The following is a 17,437-nucleotide window of genomic DNA, read 5'->3' on the forward strand; positions in this document are numbered from 1 at the left end:
GATATCTGTCACTCACTGATCCCTGAAAACACTTTTTAAAGTCTTAATTAAAATTAACTATTGCTGGGTCTGGTAGCTCACACCTATAATCCCAGCACTTAAGGAAGCCAAGGGGGGGGTGGATCACTTGAGTTCAGAAGTTCGAGTCTAGCCTGAGCAACATGGCACAACCCTGTCTCTACAAAAAAAAAAAAAAAAAAAATCAGCTGGGAGTGGTGGTGCATGCCTGTTGTCTCAGCTATTTGGGAGGCTGAAGTGGGAGGATGACATGAGCCTGGTGGTTGAGGCTGCCATGAGCCATGATCGTGCCACTGCACCCCAGTCTGGACAGAGGGTGAGACTCTGTCTTAAAAACAAAGGGTAACTGTTTCCTCACTCACCGTTTGGCAGGTAATAAATCATCACATGCCAATTTGGGGGAAAGTATCAAGGATTCTTGTGTACAATGTTGAAACAAATATAAAAGTCAGGAAAATGTAATGATAAAAATATTGAAAACATGATTTGTGTGCCAAAACTTTTCCTTAATTCTAATTGAATGCTATTTTTAAAAATTTCCCAAAACTGTAAATTGTTTGCATAGATTTGTAGGTCTAGATATCATTTATTTTAAACATTTGGCATCAAATCAGAAAATACAAGTAAAAAAGGGACAAACACTGATGCCGTGCTAAATGAACTGGATAGTAAAGAAACGATTTTCTACGTTGAAGGAGACTAAGTTTATTAGTGACCAGAGGCCAGGAATCCAATTTGTGAAGATAATGCGAGATTGTGCATTTGAATCCTTGGTTCTGAGACACACTCTTAAATGTTACAGATTCCAGTGGCCTAAAAATATTTTAAAGTATGTCCAATTTTTTTATGGCATTTAAAAAATAGATGTCTGAAAACAACTGAGAGTTTCTCAAGTTGATTTATCTTGCACGAGTCACTAGAGTAAAGCCGATTTTCTGATACTGTGTCCTGCATTTATCTTTCAGCAGCGAGAGAGCATTCTAATTAAAACTAATCCAGTGGAGAACTTGAAATATCAGGTGCTTTCATGTGATTTGCTTTTTAACAGCCAAGACTGTCTTGCCATAAATATTCTGCCCCTGGTTGGTTAGAGCCTAATTCAAAAAAGTGACAAAGTGGTAATGACTTCTGAGAAGCTGTTCTGTCAGAAGAGCTCAGAGATCTCTTGGCTGGGCTCAGGCTCAGAGGAGGAGGAGGCTCGAGACCCTTCGTCCCCTCACTCTCAAGGAGCTACACAGTGGCTCACCTTTAAAGAGAGAATGAGAGACCTCCCCTAGTCCGTTTACATAAAATAGTACAATTCTCCCTCTCTTCCCTTTACCTGTTTATTGTTCTTCATAGCTTTGATAACTGGGAGATGCAGAATGAATTTGTTCTTCTGTCTTATTGGTGTTGGGATGTAAGTTTTATGAGTGGGTTGGTTTGTTGCTGTGTTCACAGTACCTAGAACACCTGGCACTTGATAAGCACTCCCTGTGTATTTATCAAAAGCATGAGTGGGCAAATAAATACAAGAATATAAGCAACTGCCAGATCATCTTCACCAATCCAGACACTCCTTGATCATTCAAACCACATGGAGTACAGAATCGGCATCTTCCACCTACACTATCTCCTTCCCCTTACCAACATTCATGTCCTAAAAGCCCAGAAGAAATGCTGCATCCCCAAAACCCTGCCTTGACTTCTGCTCTGGAAATTAATTTCTCCCTCCTCTGAATGGCTTGAGCATTTTAAAATACTTGATACTGAGAGGTGACAGTGTGCTGGCAGTCCTCACAGCCCTCGCTCACTCTCGGCGCCTTCTCTGCCTGGGCTCCTACTTTGGCTGCACTTGAGGAGCCCTTCAGCCCACCGCTGCACCGTGGGAGCCCCCTTCTGGGCTGGCCAAGGCCGGAGCCGACTCCCTCAGCTTGCAGGGAGGTGTGGAGGGAGAGGCGCCAGCGGGAACAGGGGCTGCGCGTGGTGCTTGCGGGCCAGCTGGAGTTCCGGATGGGCGTGGGCTTGGCGGGCCCCGCACTTGGAGCAGCTGACCCGCCCTGCCGGCCCTGGGCAATGAGGGGCTTAGCACCCAGCCCAGCAGCTGCGGAGGGTGTACTGGGTCCCCCAGCAGTGCCAGCTCACTGGCGCTGCGCTCGATTTCTGGCCGGGCCTTAGCTGCCTTCCCGCCGGGCAGGGCTCGGGACCTGCAGCCTGCCATGCCTGAGCCTCCCACCACCTCCGTGGGATCCTGTGCGGCCCGAGCCTCCCCAGTGAGTGCCACCCCCTGCTCCACAGCGCCCAGTCCCATCGACCACCCAAGGGCTGAGGAGTGTGGGCGCACGGCGTGGGACTGGCAGGCAGCTCCACCTGCAGTCCCGGTGCGGGATCCACTGGGTGAAGCCAGCTGGGCTCCTGAGTCTGGTGGGCCAGCTGGGCTCCTGAGTCTGGTGGGGACGTGGAGAACCTTTATGTCTAGCTCAGGGATTGTAAATACACCAATCAACCCCCTGTGTCTAGCTCAGGGTTTGTGAATGCACCAATCTACACTGTGTATCTAGCTACTCTGGTGGGGCCTTGGAGAACCTTTATGTCTAGCTCAGGGATTGTAAATACACCAATCGGCAGGCACTCTGTATCTAGCTCAAGGTTTGTAAACACACCAATCAGCACCCTGTGTCTATCTCAGGGTTTGTGAATGCACCAATCAACACTGTATCTAGCTACTCTGGTGGGGACTTGGAGAACCTTTGTGTCTAGCTCAGCGATTGTAAACACACCAATCAGCGCCCTGTCAAAACAGACCACTGGGCTATACCAATCAGCAGGATGTGGGTGAGGCCAGAGAAGAGAATAAAAGCAGGCTGCCCGAGCCAGCAGTGGCAACCCCCTGGGGTCCCTTTCCACACTGTGGAAGCTTTGTTCTTTCGCTCTTTGCAATAAATCTTGCTACTGTTCACTCTTTGGGTCCACACTGCTTTTATGAGCTGTAACACTCACCGCGAAGGTCTGAAGCTTCACTCCTGAGCCAGTGAGACCACAAACCCACCAGAAGGAAGAAACTCTGAACACATCCGAACATCAGAAGGAACAAACTCCAGACGCGCCACCTTAAGAGCTGTAACACTCACTGCGAGGGTCTGCGGCTTCATTCTTGAAGTCAGTGAGGCCAAGAACCCACAAATTCTGGACACAATACTATGTTAGAGTATTATATATATATGATGTGTCAAATTATAATTTGATTTGACATTTACTATGTTGTAGCATTATAACTATTGTAATATAACTATATTTGTAATCTAAGTATGTAGGTTTTCTCCTGCTAGTCTCTGAAATCCATGAGGATAAGAACTGAGTTGTAATCATCTTTTTATCACCTAATAAGTCTAATATCTTACATTATATATGGGAGATATTCAATAAGTGATTTTGGAATAGCAAGCAAATGTGTGGCTGTTTGTTATATATATAAAATCACATGTAGCACTGGAATAGCTGTGTGTGTGTATAACGTATATACATGTATATAACATACATATATATATAACATATCTCTCTCTCTATATATGTGTATATATGTGAAAATCCTGGCGAAGGAAAGGTCTGGGAAGTAGATAGTTCAATAGTAGAGAGATCACTCAATGATTCCTTCCATCAACCTTGTGTTCCTCATAAGGGCATTAAATTTCTCTGGAAATTCATAACGTGTCATCAAGCCTATGCTATTTGAACATTGTTAGGACAATGACTGCTGGAATTCCTTCTTCCCAGTCCTGCCTGTGGGAGGGGTGCCGTGCTGTCCTGGACTCAGACACGCTCATGCCCATGTCTGTTCCCATCATGTACTGGCTGTGTGATGTGTCGTTCACCCTCTCTGCACCTTAGTTACTTTGTCTATAAAATGGTGAGAGGAATTCTTAGCTTGCCAGGTCCTTCTGAAGGTGCTGTGAGAACATGACTGCCAAGTGCCCAGGTGTGTCTGGCACATAGTGGCCTCTCTCAAGCAGGAGCCTGATCACTACTGTCATTGGGCTTGAGCCATCCCAAATGCTTTGCACACTGCTTGCCTTTGTAGAACGTCCTCATCAGAGAGAAAATTAGAAATGCAGTTTATTTATCATCCTTCACCTCTCTGTATTAAATATTCATCACCAGCTCCTTCACAATTTCTTGGAAGCATTCGTTACAGTCATATTACCTGAGAGCAGCTGAGTCCACAGGAGGTAGGCGGGACATAAACTTTGGAAAATAATCAGTTTCAGTTTAGGTCATAGCAACTGCAATCATCTATGACTAGACTCTCGGTCAGTGTGCTGGGGCTTTCATGTATATTTTCTGTCCTCAGCAGATTTGTGTTCCTGCATTCTGAGGAGCAAGGTCAGGCTCCCATCTTCTCTAAGACATTGGCTCATTTTTATGCCTATTTGTAAAACTGGGTTAAGTAGCAGAAAGAGTGGTTTTATGTATTGAAAACTGACTAGTCCAGAGTTACCCAGGAGTATCTCATTCTAAGTGGTTTGCTTTTGTTTTTTTCAGTGAAGCCTAAGCACTTTACTTTCAGATACAGGGCAGTTATCCTGCTTTAAGGAATTGATAAGAAAGGTTTGATCCCAGCCCAGTGAGATTAAGCCAGCATGGTGCCTACTTTCATGGCAATCTCACCACCCACATGTACATGTGCCCTGATATTCGTCACTCACTAAAAACATTTTTAAGTAATAAAATAATAAAGTGAACTGTGATTTTTCACTCACAGTTTGGCAAGCAAGTTGTATATGAACTTGGCCTTATTGGCAATAACTTCAATAAAACCAACTTACATGTACATTCTGCAATTTGCAAAGTTCACACTGTCATTTGTCATTTACCACATCATCTGATATACACTACCCTATGCATTGTTAGCCCTGTTTTCCAGATGAGAAATGTGTGGTTCAAGGAATTTTGAATATTTGTGGAGCACATAGGCGGTAAATATTGCAAATGAGATATAAATTTAGGTCTTCCGCTTCCAACCCAATGAACTAAATAATAGATAAATTAATAGACAATGTATTAGTCCATTCTCACATTGCTATGAAGAACTACCTAAGACTGGGTAGTTTACAAAGAAAAGAGGTTTAATTGACTCACAGTTCCACAGGCTGTTCAGGAGGCATGGCTGGGGAGACCTCAGGAAACTTATAATCATGGTGGAAGGTGAAGAGGAAGCAAGTATGTCTTCCCATGGTGGAGCAGGAGAGAGCGTGCAAATGGGAAAATGCTACATGCTTTTAAACAACCAGATCTCCTGAGAACTCGTTCACTATCACCAGAACAACAAGGGGGAAATCCGCCCCCACGACCCAATCACCTCCCACCAGTCCTCTGCTCCAACACATTAGGATTACAATTCAACATGGAGATTTGGGTGGGGACACAGAGCCAAACCATATCAGATAAAACTGATTTTTATCTGTACATAGGCTCAAGCAGTCCTTCTATATGCTGACTTGGCAATTCCCAGGTTAGGTTTGTAAATGGACTCCTCCACAGTGCTTTGAAATAGTTGGCTAGCTTACATTAATGTATTAACAAGAGTCATTTGCAAGCCTCCTTCTCCGCTGAGAGAGGGAAGGTTAACTGGAGTGGAGCCCTCTGAGAATTGTCACAATGGCAGAATTCCTGCAGCCTTGAATTAATGGGCATTTGCTCCCCCTTCTTTCTGGTCTGCCACAGATGGCTGGTAGAGGCCCAGGAAGGTGAAGAGACTTTTAGAGGGTCTCTGAGAGGGAGCAGGGAAGCTGTAGTTTGCAGAGCCAAGAGGATAGAGAGGCTCACTCAGTGCCTGAGCATTGTATGCTCGCCTGAACATTAATTAGGACTAATTCGATGATTGCCAGCGTGCTGGGAGTCTCTTGGAAGATGATCCGATTTGGAGAAATTCAGCCTGCTCATTGGAAATGAAACTCATCAGGAGACCTTTTTCTTAGTGTCCTCTTGTGAATGAAAGTGTATTCCACTTCAATAAGATGTGAGAGTGAAATTTTAATTGCATAAAAGACAGGAAATTCTCCAGGATGGTTCCCATAGCAACTGCAGTGTGTGTGTGTGTATGTGAGACACATTTAACATATGCATTTGGGAGAAAAAGCAGCTTATCTTCACATACAAGTCTAGAATGTGGAACTGTGAAGGGAAGGGAATGGGACATGAATCCCCCAGAGTAGCCTGATACTGGATTTACTGTTTCCCCCAATTTGTACATTTTCTCCTCACCACTGCAGTAGCAAACTGCACCCTTTTGTCTCTTCTCTTTTCTTGGCTTCACATAGGTAAGGTACCACCTCACCCAAGGACAACCTGAGGACAAAGCAGCTGACTCCTAGGAGACAGGGTCTTGTTGCAGGTCTCCATTGTGTGGGCCTTTGCCTCTAGAGATTGTTGAGCCAACAACCTGTGAGAGCAGGAGACCCGTGGGCTTAGCTGGCTGGCAGACTGGGCAAAGTCCCAACTTTCACTTACTAGTTCTGAAAATGTGGGCACATCTCTTAACTAATCAGAGCATCCATTTTCTTTTTTTTATGTTTTGAAAATCTATCAAAGGAGGAAGAAACAACCACCTAGTGCACTATCGTGTTTGGGAGAAAGAAGAAAGGGAATAGGCTCAAGACTTCTTTTCTTTCCCAGAGTCCTGCAGGAAAGTCAGAAATCCAACTGGTTGAGTTGATACTGTTTAGTTGGAGGCCACCATGACCTGGAAGGTAAGATATACTGTTTGCTGACACAGGTAGGGTGTAAAGAATAGACCATCAACCAGAGAGGAGACTTTCTGAATGGGAAAAAGTGAGGAGAAAGGAACAGATGAGAAAGTCCAAAATAAATTAGGATTGTGCCTCTGTTTATCTCACCTAACAGAGGTTGCCCCTCTGTTCATGTCTCTTTTCTGTGATTGCCTGGAAGCCAGCAATGTCTGACTCATCTCTTGGCTCCAAGACCAAAATCAAACTTATGGAAGCAGAGAGTAAAGGATGGTTTCTACTCTCTGGGATTGGGGGAAATGAGGAGATGTTGGTCAAGGAATATAGACTCCAGTTATAAGATGAATGAGCTCTGGGGCTCTTATACACAGCGTGGTGACGACAGTTTACAATACTGTATTGTTTACTTGAAATTTGCCAAGAGTGTGCATGATAAATATTTCCACCAAAAAAAGGTATTTATGTGAGGTAATGGCTGTGTTAACAAACTTGATTGTGATAACCATTTCACAGTATAAGCATACATCAAATCACCATGTTGTACATCTTAAATTTATAGTTTTATTTGTCAGTTATACCTCAGTAAAGCTTGGGGAAAATTAAAAAAAAAAAAACAAGCACAGGGCCTGGCGTTGGGTCAGTGCTGGGCAAATGTTGAGCTGAACTAGTTCATTGCAGAAGACCAAGTTCATGTGCCAGACTAGAAAGGGAAGCAACGTATAGTTTATTTATTTATTTATTTTAACTTGTATTTTAGATTCAGGTGTATGTGTCAAGGTTTTTTACATAAGTAAACTCATGTCATCGGGCTTTGTTGTACAGATTATTTCATCACCCAGGGATTAAGCCCAGTACCCAATACTTTTCTCTTTTCTGCTTCTTTTCTGCTCCTCTCCCTCCATGCTCAAGTACATCCCAGTATCTGTTGTTTTCTCCTTTATCCGTAAGTTCTCATCATGGAGCTCCGATAATTTAGTAAGATATTTGGCACCACATTTTTTTTTTATAAAAGAAAAGCATAAAATTGCTATTATAGGGTCAGAAACTTGGGTTTTCTAAATTCAAGCACAGTCTTGTTTTCTTTGTTTGTTTTAGAATCTGTATTGTTAATTTTCCTGTTGTTTGGGTAAGAATCTTTCTGAAAATTTCAGTGTGTCTCCCTTGAGTTCCTTGGGATGGAGAAGAGGGATTTTAACTTTTGCACACAGCTTTGCTAGAGAGAAAATTGAGGGGGTGGTGACAGCTTTTTTCCTTCTGAGTCCTTGAAGCATTTTGTACTTGGTTTGTCTAAGGAACGATTCTCTTACAATATCAGCATCTGCTTTCCTGCCCTTTGGAAGGCAGAAAGAGCTCTGGGATCCCCAGCAGACTGCTTCTTCCCATAATATTAAATTCAGCCCTGTCAAGTCAAGGTTTCCAATGTTGTTCCTGGCATCTGAGGGCATCTGTCATCGCAAAGAGACAACAATATCTTCCGACAGCCCAGAGCAATTATGTTGGAAGTATTTCCCTCTGGGCTGAGACATGGGCAGGTGGGCAAGGCAGGAGCAGATGTCCCCTGATTTGGAATGGGGATTTGACCTTGAAGGACAGCCTGGTGCTGTATGCCGTCTGCCATGGAGACTATCTGGACTGAAACTGGGACTCTACCACTCATTCGCTCTGTGCCTCTGGATAAGTTCTGTCACACCCCTAGACTTCCATTTCTTCAATTGTAAATCGAAATCATAAATAGTATTTAGTTAGCTGAGGGTCATCAGGATGAAAAAAGCCAATATATATGAAAAGTCTTAAAATACTCCTGGCACTTAAGACAAACATAAGTATTAGTGGCTACTGTCCTTATTAGTGTCCCAGTGACTCTAGCTATCAGAGAGACCCAATGGGGTCTCTTCTGTCTTCTCTGGATTCAGACCCAAAAGACACGATTGAAGATCTGTGTGCCAAGCACTGTGACAGAGGCTTATAATTGTTACCTGTTTTTAACCTCAAAGGAAGACAACAGGGACGTCACCAACTCACTGACTTCTGAACAGGCCTGGTGATGCTGGAGCTGGGGAGTACATGGGGGGCACCTAAGACAGAGCCGTGTGTACTTGTGTTGGGGGGAAGAGGGGAGCATGATATGGATTATAACCATGGGGCATGGGCTGCCAGGCTGGGCATTAGAAGATAATAGACTGGTTGTGGTGGTGGGGACCTAGCTACTTGGGAGGCTGAGCTGGGAGGAGTGCATGAGCCTGGGAGTTCAAGGTTACCATGAGCTATGATCATGCCTGTGAGTAGCCACTGCACTCCAGCCTGGGCAACATAGCAAGACCCTGCGTCAAAAAAGGGGGAAGTTCTTTGGGGAGACACAGCTCAGCTCTGAGCAACTGAAGAACAGCAGATGATGATGTGTCCAGGCTAGTGTCAAGTCAGCCTGAGGCATGTGGTCTGCATTTGCTGAACAAAGCACAGGGTGTGGTGGATTATGCTGAGGTGGGGTGGGGTAGGATGGAATGGGGAAGCCTATTCCATGTGATGTTGTAGGATGCTGAGCAGTCACAAAGGTGAGTGTTCCTGACCCAGCCCAAGGGCTTAGAACAGGTGCAACAGCCCGTGGCAGGAATGGAGGGTTCCACATATGGCTGCTTCTCACAATCTCCAGGGGAGCTGTTTAAAATGCAGATTTTTCCAGCTTCATCCATGTCCCTACAAAAGACATGAACTCATCATTTTCAGCAAACTATCGCAAGGACAGAAAACCAAATACCACATGTTCTCACTAATAGGTGGGAATTGAACAATGAGAACACATGGATACAGAAAGGGGAACATCACACACCGGGGCCTGTTGTGGAGTGGGGGCGGGGGGGAGGGATAGCATTAGGAGATATACCTAATGTTAAATGACAAGTTAATGGGTGCAGCACACCAACATGGCACATGTGTACATATGTAACAAACCGTCACATTGTGCACATGTACCCTAAAACTTAAAGTATAATAAAAAAATAAAATAAAATGCAGATTTTCCTGCCACACATCCAACCCACTTAATCAGAATCTCTGAGAGGTAGAAACTGGAACAATACATTTTTGACATACTCACCAGCTGATTCATGCGCAACAGTCCAGCCATGGGCTTCAAGGATGGGGTTTTGGGCATCACTGGTGTAGCCCATTGAGCAATGAGCAGTGATAAAGCAGCTCCCTGTTGGGAAGTTACCTGATACCTATAGTGATGCTAGGCTTTTCTGACTGAAGGAGCTTCAGCCTGTGCTAAGGGCAGGTTAAGAGAATGAGGAAGACAGCCTTGTTCCTGGCAGAGCCCACAATCCATGTGGGACAGGTAACGCATTAAGGTTGGGAAAAGAAGATAGGACAAGGAATAGCAATCAGCCCCAGGGCTACAGGTGCTAGAGGCTCTGGCATGCCCGGAAGGTGGACCTCTCAGAGTGAGGGGAATAGCTGCTCCCAGGCTGTGACTCTCGGGAACCTTGTTAGAAGAGAATCGAGGAGCGTCAGCCACATCCAAGGCCCCTTGCTCTAGGAGGGTGCATCTGGAATCCCATATATCCTAGGGTCCGTTATTATCATAGCCCACCCTGGCACATGCAGGATGGGCTCTCTGATCTTTGAGCTGCTTCAGGCTGTAGGCACCTGCTGGGCTTTGAGGGTTTAGAGAAATTCAGCAAGACTGGATGCTAGCAGTGAATGTAATTCTACCTCCTCCTCTCTCATCTTTCTATTCCCACTACTGGAAACAATCCCTTCACCATCTCTCAATGGTTGAAGCTTCCACCTTCTTTCAAGGTACATCTGAAATGGATTTCCATTTGTTTATGGCAATCGGTTTTAAGCTTAAGGCAATTCAGTTCTGTTAAACATACACTTATTGAGTACATGTTATGAACGAATTCCTGACTATGTTGCTGGAATGTAAAAGAAAAATTACGACAAGTTCCCAGTTGTCAGGGAGCTTGGTGCAGGGAAAGAAAAATGCAGGTAAACAAACATCCTTCAGTGGGCTAGGTACATGATAGAGATAAATTCTAATTTTTAAAAAGTCCTGTGTAATAGCTATTTCTGTGCATGCTTTATCTCCTCTATCTGACTTTATCTCTTCTGTCTTCTGGACTGGGGACATGTCTCTGTCATTTTTGTACTCCCGCCCTCTGAAACAGTGAATGGAACTGTGTTGGTGTTCGATAGATATTTATTGGTTTGGCTTAAACCAAATTCTATATAATGATATGTTTTTAATAAATATAATTATTTGATTTCATTTAAAAGTCTCTTGGGAATACATTAATATCAAGCTATTGGAAAGACAAATTTAGGAGTGTTTGAGTTGGATTTAGTTTTATTTCTGGCAGTGACTGGGTTTTTAATAAACATGCTGGCTGCAAGGAGTAAAAATAAAATATAGTTTGAACATTTTTAGACAACTTTAGATTAGAAGAATTTGCCAACACTTTGAAATAGCAAATTTTGTGATTCAAAATTATCTGGACCAATTAGAGTATCGATAAAATTGAATGGAATGATTGTCGTTAATGTATGGTGTTGTTCTAGAAGAAAAAATTAATGTCTCTAAATGACCAATAAGAATGGAATGGCTGGAGATCATCTCAGCAAAGAAGAGAGGTTTGGGAGAGCAGAAGAACAAGACAGAAAAAAGGTAAATCAGCAGGTTTTGCTCCTCTGTCCCCTCCTCGTGTCAACCTGAAACAATTTGTCTTGGATGTGGTAGAAATGAAAAAAAATAAACGGGACCGTTGTGAGTTAAAGCATAGGTCTGCAGTGTTGTAAATAGTGACTTTGGTCAATTTAACCTCCCCTAGTGTCCATTTTTCTCATGTGTAAAATGGGGAGCATGGAGGGTTCTTCCCAGGGCTGCTGTGAGTGAGAATCCAGTGAGGTGCTATATGTAATGTGCCCTACAGGATAAGTTGCTCATAGGAGACGCTCAATAAATGGTCACTCCCTTCAAAGGTCCCCTTCCCTGAGATAACTACAGGGAGCTTAGTGGGAGCTCAGAAATCGGGAACAGTTTCTCACAAACATTATAAAATTGTTTGGAGAAATGAATGTGGAGCCAGTAATGTACCGGGTGTTGGCAGCTGCGGTCTTTGGTGAAGGGTCACAAATGGCAGGTTGAAGCTTGTCTAGAACGGTGCATTGCTGTGGTGTGTGGCTTCCCTCTCCTTACCCCATGAAATTCCATGGCCAGCGAAGGTCCTTTGACCAGTTTAGAATCGATGGTGGTTGTAGGTGGTGGTGGAGGAGAGTGTTTGTTGTTACCTGCAAATTGCACACCTGAAAGCCTCTGCAGCTCCTCACTCATGCCTGCATGGATGAGGGATGAAGGACACTGGTGTGGAACATGCAGAATGTCTGGGCCTCCTAAGAGTGTCCCCAAAAAGCAAAGAAAATACACAGATTCGGGGCTGACTCCACACAAGCCTGGATACTTCTTGCTAGGGGCAGCCCTGAACCATCTCCTGAAAATGGAGAAATATCATTTGCATTTTTTGAAGCACTATTGTGTCCAACATAATGTGACTGTATATTTTAATCATCCAAACTTTTGAGAATGAGTGGAGGCACCATAACAAATTGTGCACAGATGACAGGAATAACTATGATGGTCTTAGGCACAACAGGATGTATGGTTCTCCTTGTCAGATACCCTGAGCAGAGGAGGGTATAAATTGGATTGTGCTGCCTGGAATTATTTTCATCATTTGCAAGGACTTGGGCACCTAGCTGAACACCCATCTGGATTTGAAGACTTTCTTTAGCTACAATTAAGAGTTTAATTCCCTGAAGACTCTGTTATAAGAAAGACCCACTAGGACTTGTGAGGGATAATGCAAATACCCATTTGCATAATGATTTACAGTTTTTAGAGCATTTTCACACATATTATGTCACCAATCTGGACCTCCTCCTGAAACATGAAACCTCCAAAGTGCAAGCTTGCTGCTTCTAAAATGTAGCATTGCCCACACTGAGCTCTGTTCCATTCCCACTTCTCCACCTTCAGAAAGCCTTCCCTGATCTCCACACACTATCTCCACCCTCTCAGCCAAAGGTGCTCCTCCTCGGTAGCCTCCAGAGCGCTGTGCACCGGCATGCCCTGCTTAGTAGAGAGCGAGTCCTTGAGAGTCCTTGAGGGTGAGGCTGGGATTAATTTCCCACTGCATCCTGAAAGACAATTCAGAGTAGGAATTTGGAGAATGCTAAATCTGTCTAGAACAGTGCTCCTCAAACTTTAATCTGTACACCAACCACCTGGAAAGCTTGTTAAACTGAAGATTCTCATACAGCAGGTCTGAGTGAGGCCCAAGATTCTACCAAGACCCAGGTGATGCTGATGGTCCTTGGACCATACTTTGGATAACTTGGCTGAACATTGGAATCATCTGGGGAAGTTTTAAACGGCTCCCTGCGTGGACCACACCTCCAGAGTTTCTGATTTAATGGGTAATGCACCTGGGCAGCAGAAAGTTGTAACAGCTCTCCCGGGTTTCTAACGTACTTCAAAGTTTGAGAACCATGGTGCTGCAGGAACTTTGCCACGGGCTATACAACCTTCAAAATAAAGGCTGTGGTTCCCTGCAGTACTGGGAAGAAGAGTGTCAATGGTACCTTATGTTTCTGGAGTTTGAAAAGGACTTTATGATTACATCCATTATTTCTTAGTTCCCTCCAACGTGGGAGGAAGGCGTCCTTCGGATAAGAAGCAGGCTCAGCAAGATGATCCTTACAGAGCTGAGACATTAATCCAGGTGGGTTTTTTTTAATTATAATTTAATTATTTTTCCCTGCCGTTGATGGAGAAAGGGTTGTTGGTTAGATCTGGGTTCTAGTCCCAGCCCTGACTAGAGCTGGGTATCACTTGATTTTTGGACCCTGCATGTCTTCTATGTCCCCACTTTCTCCCATGTGCACACCAGGGTTGGCCCTCCCTGCTGGCCATCTGCCCTGCTAACTCGTCTTTCTCAAGCTCTAGATTGTGGATGGATGAAGACGCCACCTCCTTTTGTCTTCCTCCTCTTCTCCAGCTGTCAAACTCCCACTCCCACTTCAAGCCCAGGCTCAGCTGTCCCTGCTCCCTGGGGCAGGTTTAGTCCCTCCCATGTCTCTCCTCTGTAGTTGTTGTCACCATTGTCTATTTTTTCATTTGTTTCCTCTAGGCTGTGAGCGATTCAGCTTCAGGAAACATGGCTTATTATCTCGTGTTCTCTATACACACTACAGCATCTATTGCAAGATGTCCTCAGGATATATGTTGAATTTAAAAAGATGGCAAAATAGCTGGCTGTGGTGGAGTGCACCTACAGTCCCAGCTACTCTGGAGGCTGAGGCAGGAAGATTCCCTGAGCCAGGAGGTAGAGTCCAACCTGGACAACATAGTGAGGCCCTGTCTCTAAAAATACAATTTAAAAACTATGACAAAATGCCTTTATCTGCATTGGAGAGATGTTTTAAGACTATGAGAAGATTAAGAGGTACTTTGGAAAGTTAAAAGCATAATACTTACTGTAAGATATTATTATTATTTTTAACCGAGGTGCAAACCTGTTTATGCATTTTGTGCCAGAAATTTTCAGTGGCATAACAAGTATTCTTGCTGTTTTAACAATTTTTATTTTTTGAGATGGAGTCTCACTCTGTTGCCCAGGCTGGAGTGCAGTGGCATGATCTCGGCTCCCTGCAACCTCTGCCTCCCAGGTTCAAGCGATTCTCCTGCCTCAGTCTCCCGAGTAGCTGGGACTACAGGCGTGCGCCACCATGCCCAGCTATTTTTTTTTTTTTTTTTTGAGTTTTAGTAGGAACAGGGTTTCACCATGTCAGCCAGGCTTCTCTCAAACTCCCTACCTCAGGTGTTCCACCCTCCTCGGCCTCCCAAAGCACTGGGATTACAGGTGTGAGCCACTGCACCTGGCCTGTTTTAACAATTTAAGGATTACAATGAGAAATGGGGTCATTTAAAATTCATCAGAAGATAAGGAATAAAAGAAAAAAAGAGAAAAAAAGAAAAGTTAACCATAATCTTGTTACCCAAATATAAATGAGTAAAATTTTGATATATTTCTTTGTTTTATGCACACAGTGTTTTAAAAAAAGAATTGTAATGATGCTGTTTGTGTACCATTTTACGCCCTTCTTTTTCATTTACAATTATAGCTAACTCATTCCCTTGTGTTATTACTTTTGTAAGCATCTTTTTTAGTGGCCATGTAATACTGTTCTAAGTAAGTATACGCATCACATTTTGCATATGTATTACCCAGCTGTTGGACATTTAGGTGCTATTCAGTTTTTCTACATGTCGATTGATGCTGCAGTGATGTTTTATACTGAAGGCTTGTTTTTCTGAATTTAAGTTTGTCTCTTTGGGTCAATGTCAATATCTTCTGAGGATTAATCCCTAAAATTTATGCCATTCATTCTACCACCAGCAATGTGTGAGACTGACCATTTCATTGTCTTTTTTTTTTTTTTAATTTTAATTTTTTCGAGACGGTGTCTCACTCTGTCACCCAGGCTGGAGTGCAGTGCCGCAATCTCAGCTCACTGCAACCTCCACCTCCTGGTTTTAGGCGATTCTCCTGCCTCAGACTCCCGAGTAGCTGGTACTATAGGCATGCGCCACCAAGCCTGGCTAATTTTTGTATTTCTAGTAGAGATGGGGTTTCACCATGTTGGCCAGGCTGGTCTCGCACTTCTGACCTCAAGATATATATATAAAGTTATACACACACACACACACACACACACACACATCTACTATATATGTATACTATATGTAGTGGGAACCATATATATAATGGTTTCCTTTTGAAAATGATATATTACAATTCAGTAAACACAAACATGACTATAGAGTTATCTTTTGGATACTTAGAGTCATGTTACACCTATGATCTTATTGTCTGTTTTTTCTAAAATACATACTATTTGGTGGTATTTACAATGATTCTTTCAAGGGATGCTGAGTGTTCCATTGAAGATGTGCGATGTTTTAACTTTATTCTTTTATTGCTGGACATTTATATTAATTCTGATTTTACTTGATTGTTTTGGTGCATGTGGCCTTATTCCTTTTTTGAGATTATTTCTTAAAATAAACTCATAGAACTGAGGTTACTTCTAACCTCACTTGATCAAGTAGGCAAAATGTTTTATGTCACATGCCTAACATTTTTCCTAGTCTTACAAATTTGCAAATTTCACAAGTACTAGGAGTTTATCAGTTTTAGCAATGTCATGGAAATTGTCAGCTAAAAATTTAAAATTTTTACTTAATAGGCAGAAACTTGGATTTTCTGTTTTAAATTTGTATTTATTTTATGACCAATTAGTCTGAGTATGAAAGAAAAATATCTGTTTACCAGTTGTATTTATTCTTTTGTGAATTAGCTCTTCAGCATGTTTTCTGATATTTTTGGCTTGTTTACCTAACTGGTATCTTAATCTTCCTGGTATTTCTTATAATTTTCTTGGTTGTCATTGGAACTATGACACAGTGAACTTCCCTCATGAGGGAGGGAGCCGAAGCACCCTGAAATTGATTTTTCTCACAGATTCTTCTTGAATTAAGAGGAATGTCATTAAACCATTTTGAAAAGTAGATTTGACTTAAGACAAAACTGTTTTCCATTTATAATACGTTGTCCTGGCACTTTTAGTAGATGGGTCTGTTTATATTGTATCTGGGTCTGTTTATATTGTTTCTTACTTTAAAATGAAATTATATGGATAAGCAGCTATAGTTTCTCCCATTAAGGGTACTCTTTTCTTACAAATGGGCATAAACCTCAGTGATACCACCAAAATTTGTATAATAGGGACAAATTCAAGAAAAGAATTGGTAAAATATTTGGGGTAGAGTTCCCTGTTTTTTCACCTTATTTTGGAGGTGAGTGGGAGATATTTGTTTCCACAACAATGTTTTCAGGGTGATGTGCACCAACACTGCTGGCTCACACTTTTCTTCACGGCAATAGTAGACAAGGCTGGACAAATACGGACACCTTATCATATGGATTGAGCTGTCACATTCTAATGGGAACAGAAAATGGGAGAGAAAGCTGGCAGGAGGGGAAAGGGAGAAGAGGCTTGGAAACCACTTCAAAATTTATTAAGATTTGAATACTGGGGTAAGATATCAACTATGTAAAAAACACATAAAAAATAGAGCAAAAGAATATATACCGAAATATATTTAAATATTTCCCTACGCAAATTCCCTGGGTATTTGGGTGAATTGAACTTTTTGCTCTAGGCATAGGAGAAAATCTTTGTGAGGTAAGATTATGGGTAGCATAGCTTTATTCCCTTCATGCTTTCTGAGTTTTTATAATTAGCCCATCTTTCTTTAAATATCAAGTAAAAAATGTTATGTTAAAGCTATGAGTATTAGTGCTTCCTTTTTGTTTGATATTTTGACAAAGCATTGTACCACAATAAATTTCTACATTCATATTTCTCTGCATAGTATACTTCCCAAATGATATGAATATAATGTCTAATGTGGTACCTTCCAACCCTATAGTCTGTGATTTTATGATATATGTATATATTTGTCATAAGAAGAAATACCTGTCAGTATTAAGCCAGGCTATGTCAGTAAAATGCAATGCTTAGCAAACACCACTCCATCTAGTACACAAAGCAAAACATTTATTTTTAATTAAAAA

The 17,437-nt window shown here is 42.5% G+C and overlaps 1 long non-coding RNA gene across 1 annotated transcript in view; it reads left to right on the forward strand.

Annotated features, from left to right (window-relative positions):
* LOC117979080 (uncharacterized) overlaps window positions 1–17,437 on the forward strand; it is a 1,348,572-nt gene that overhangs the window by 56,846 nt on the left and 1,274,289 nt on the right. Inside the window, exons 3-5 of the long non-coding RNA XR_004669720.3 lie at window positions 6,586–6,743; window positions 11,301–11,406; window positions 13,434–13,519. This is a non-coding gene — a long non-coding RNA (uncharacterized LOC117979080). The remainder of the gene's footprint in view (window positions 1–6,585; window positions 6,744–11,300; window positions 11,407–13,433; window positions 13,520–17,437) is intronic.

The sequence above is a fragment of the Pan paniscus genome, chromosome 12 (genome assembly GCF_029289425.2).
Source record: "Pan paniscus chromosome 12, NHGRI_mPanPan1-v2.0_pri, whole genome shotgun sequence".
Taxonomy (NCBI): Eukaryota; Metazoa; Chordata; class Mammalia; order Primates; family Hominidae; genus Pan; species Pan paniscus.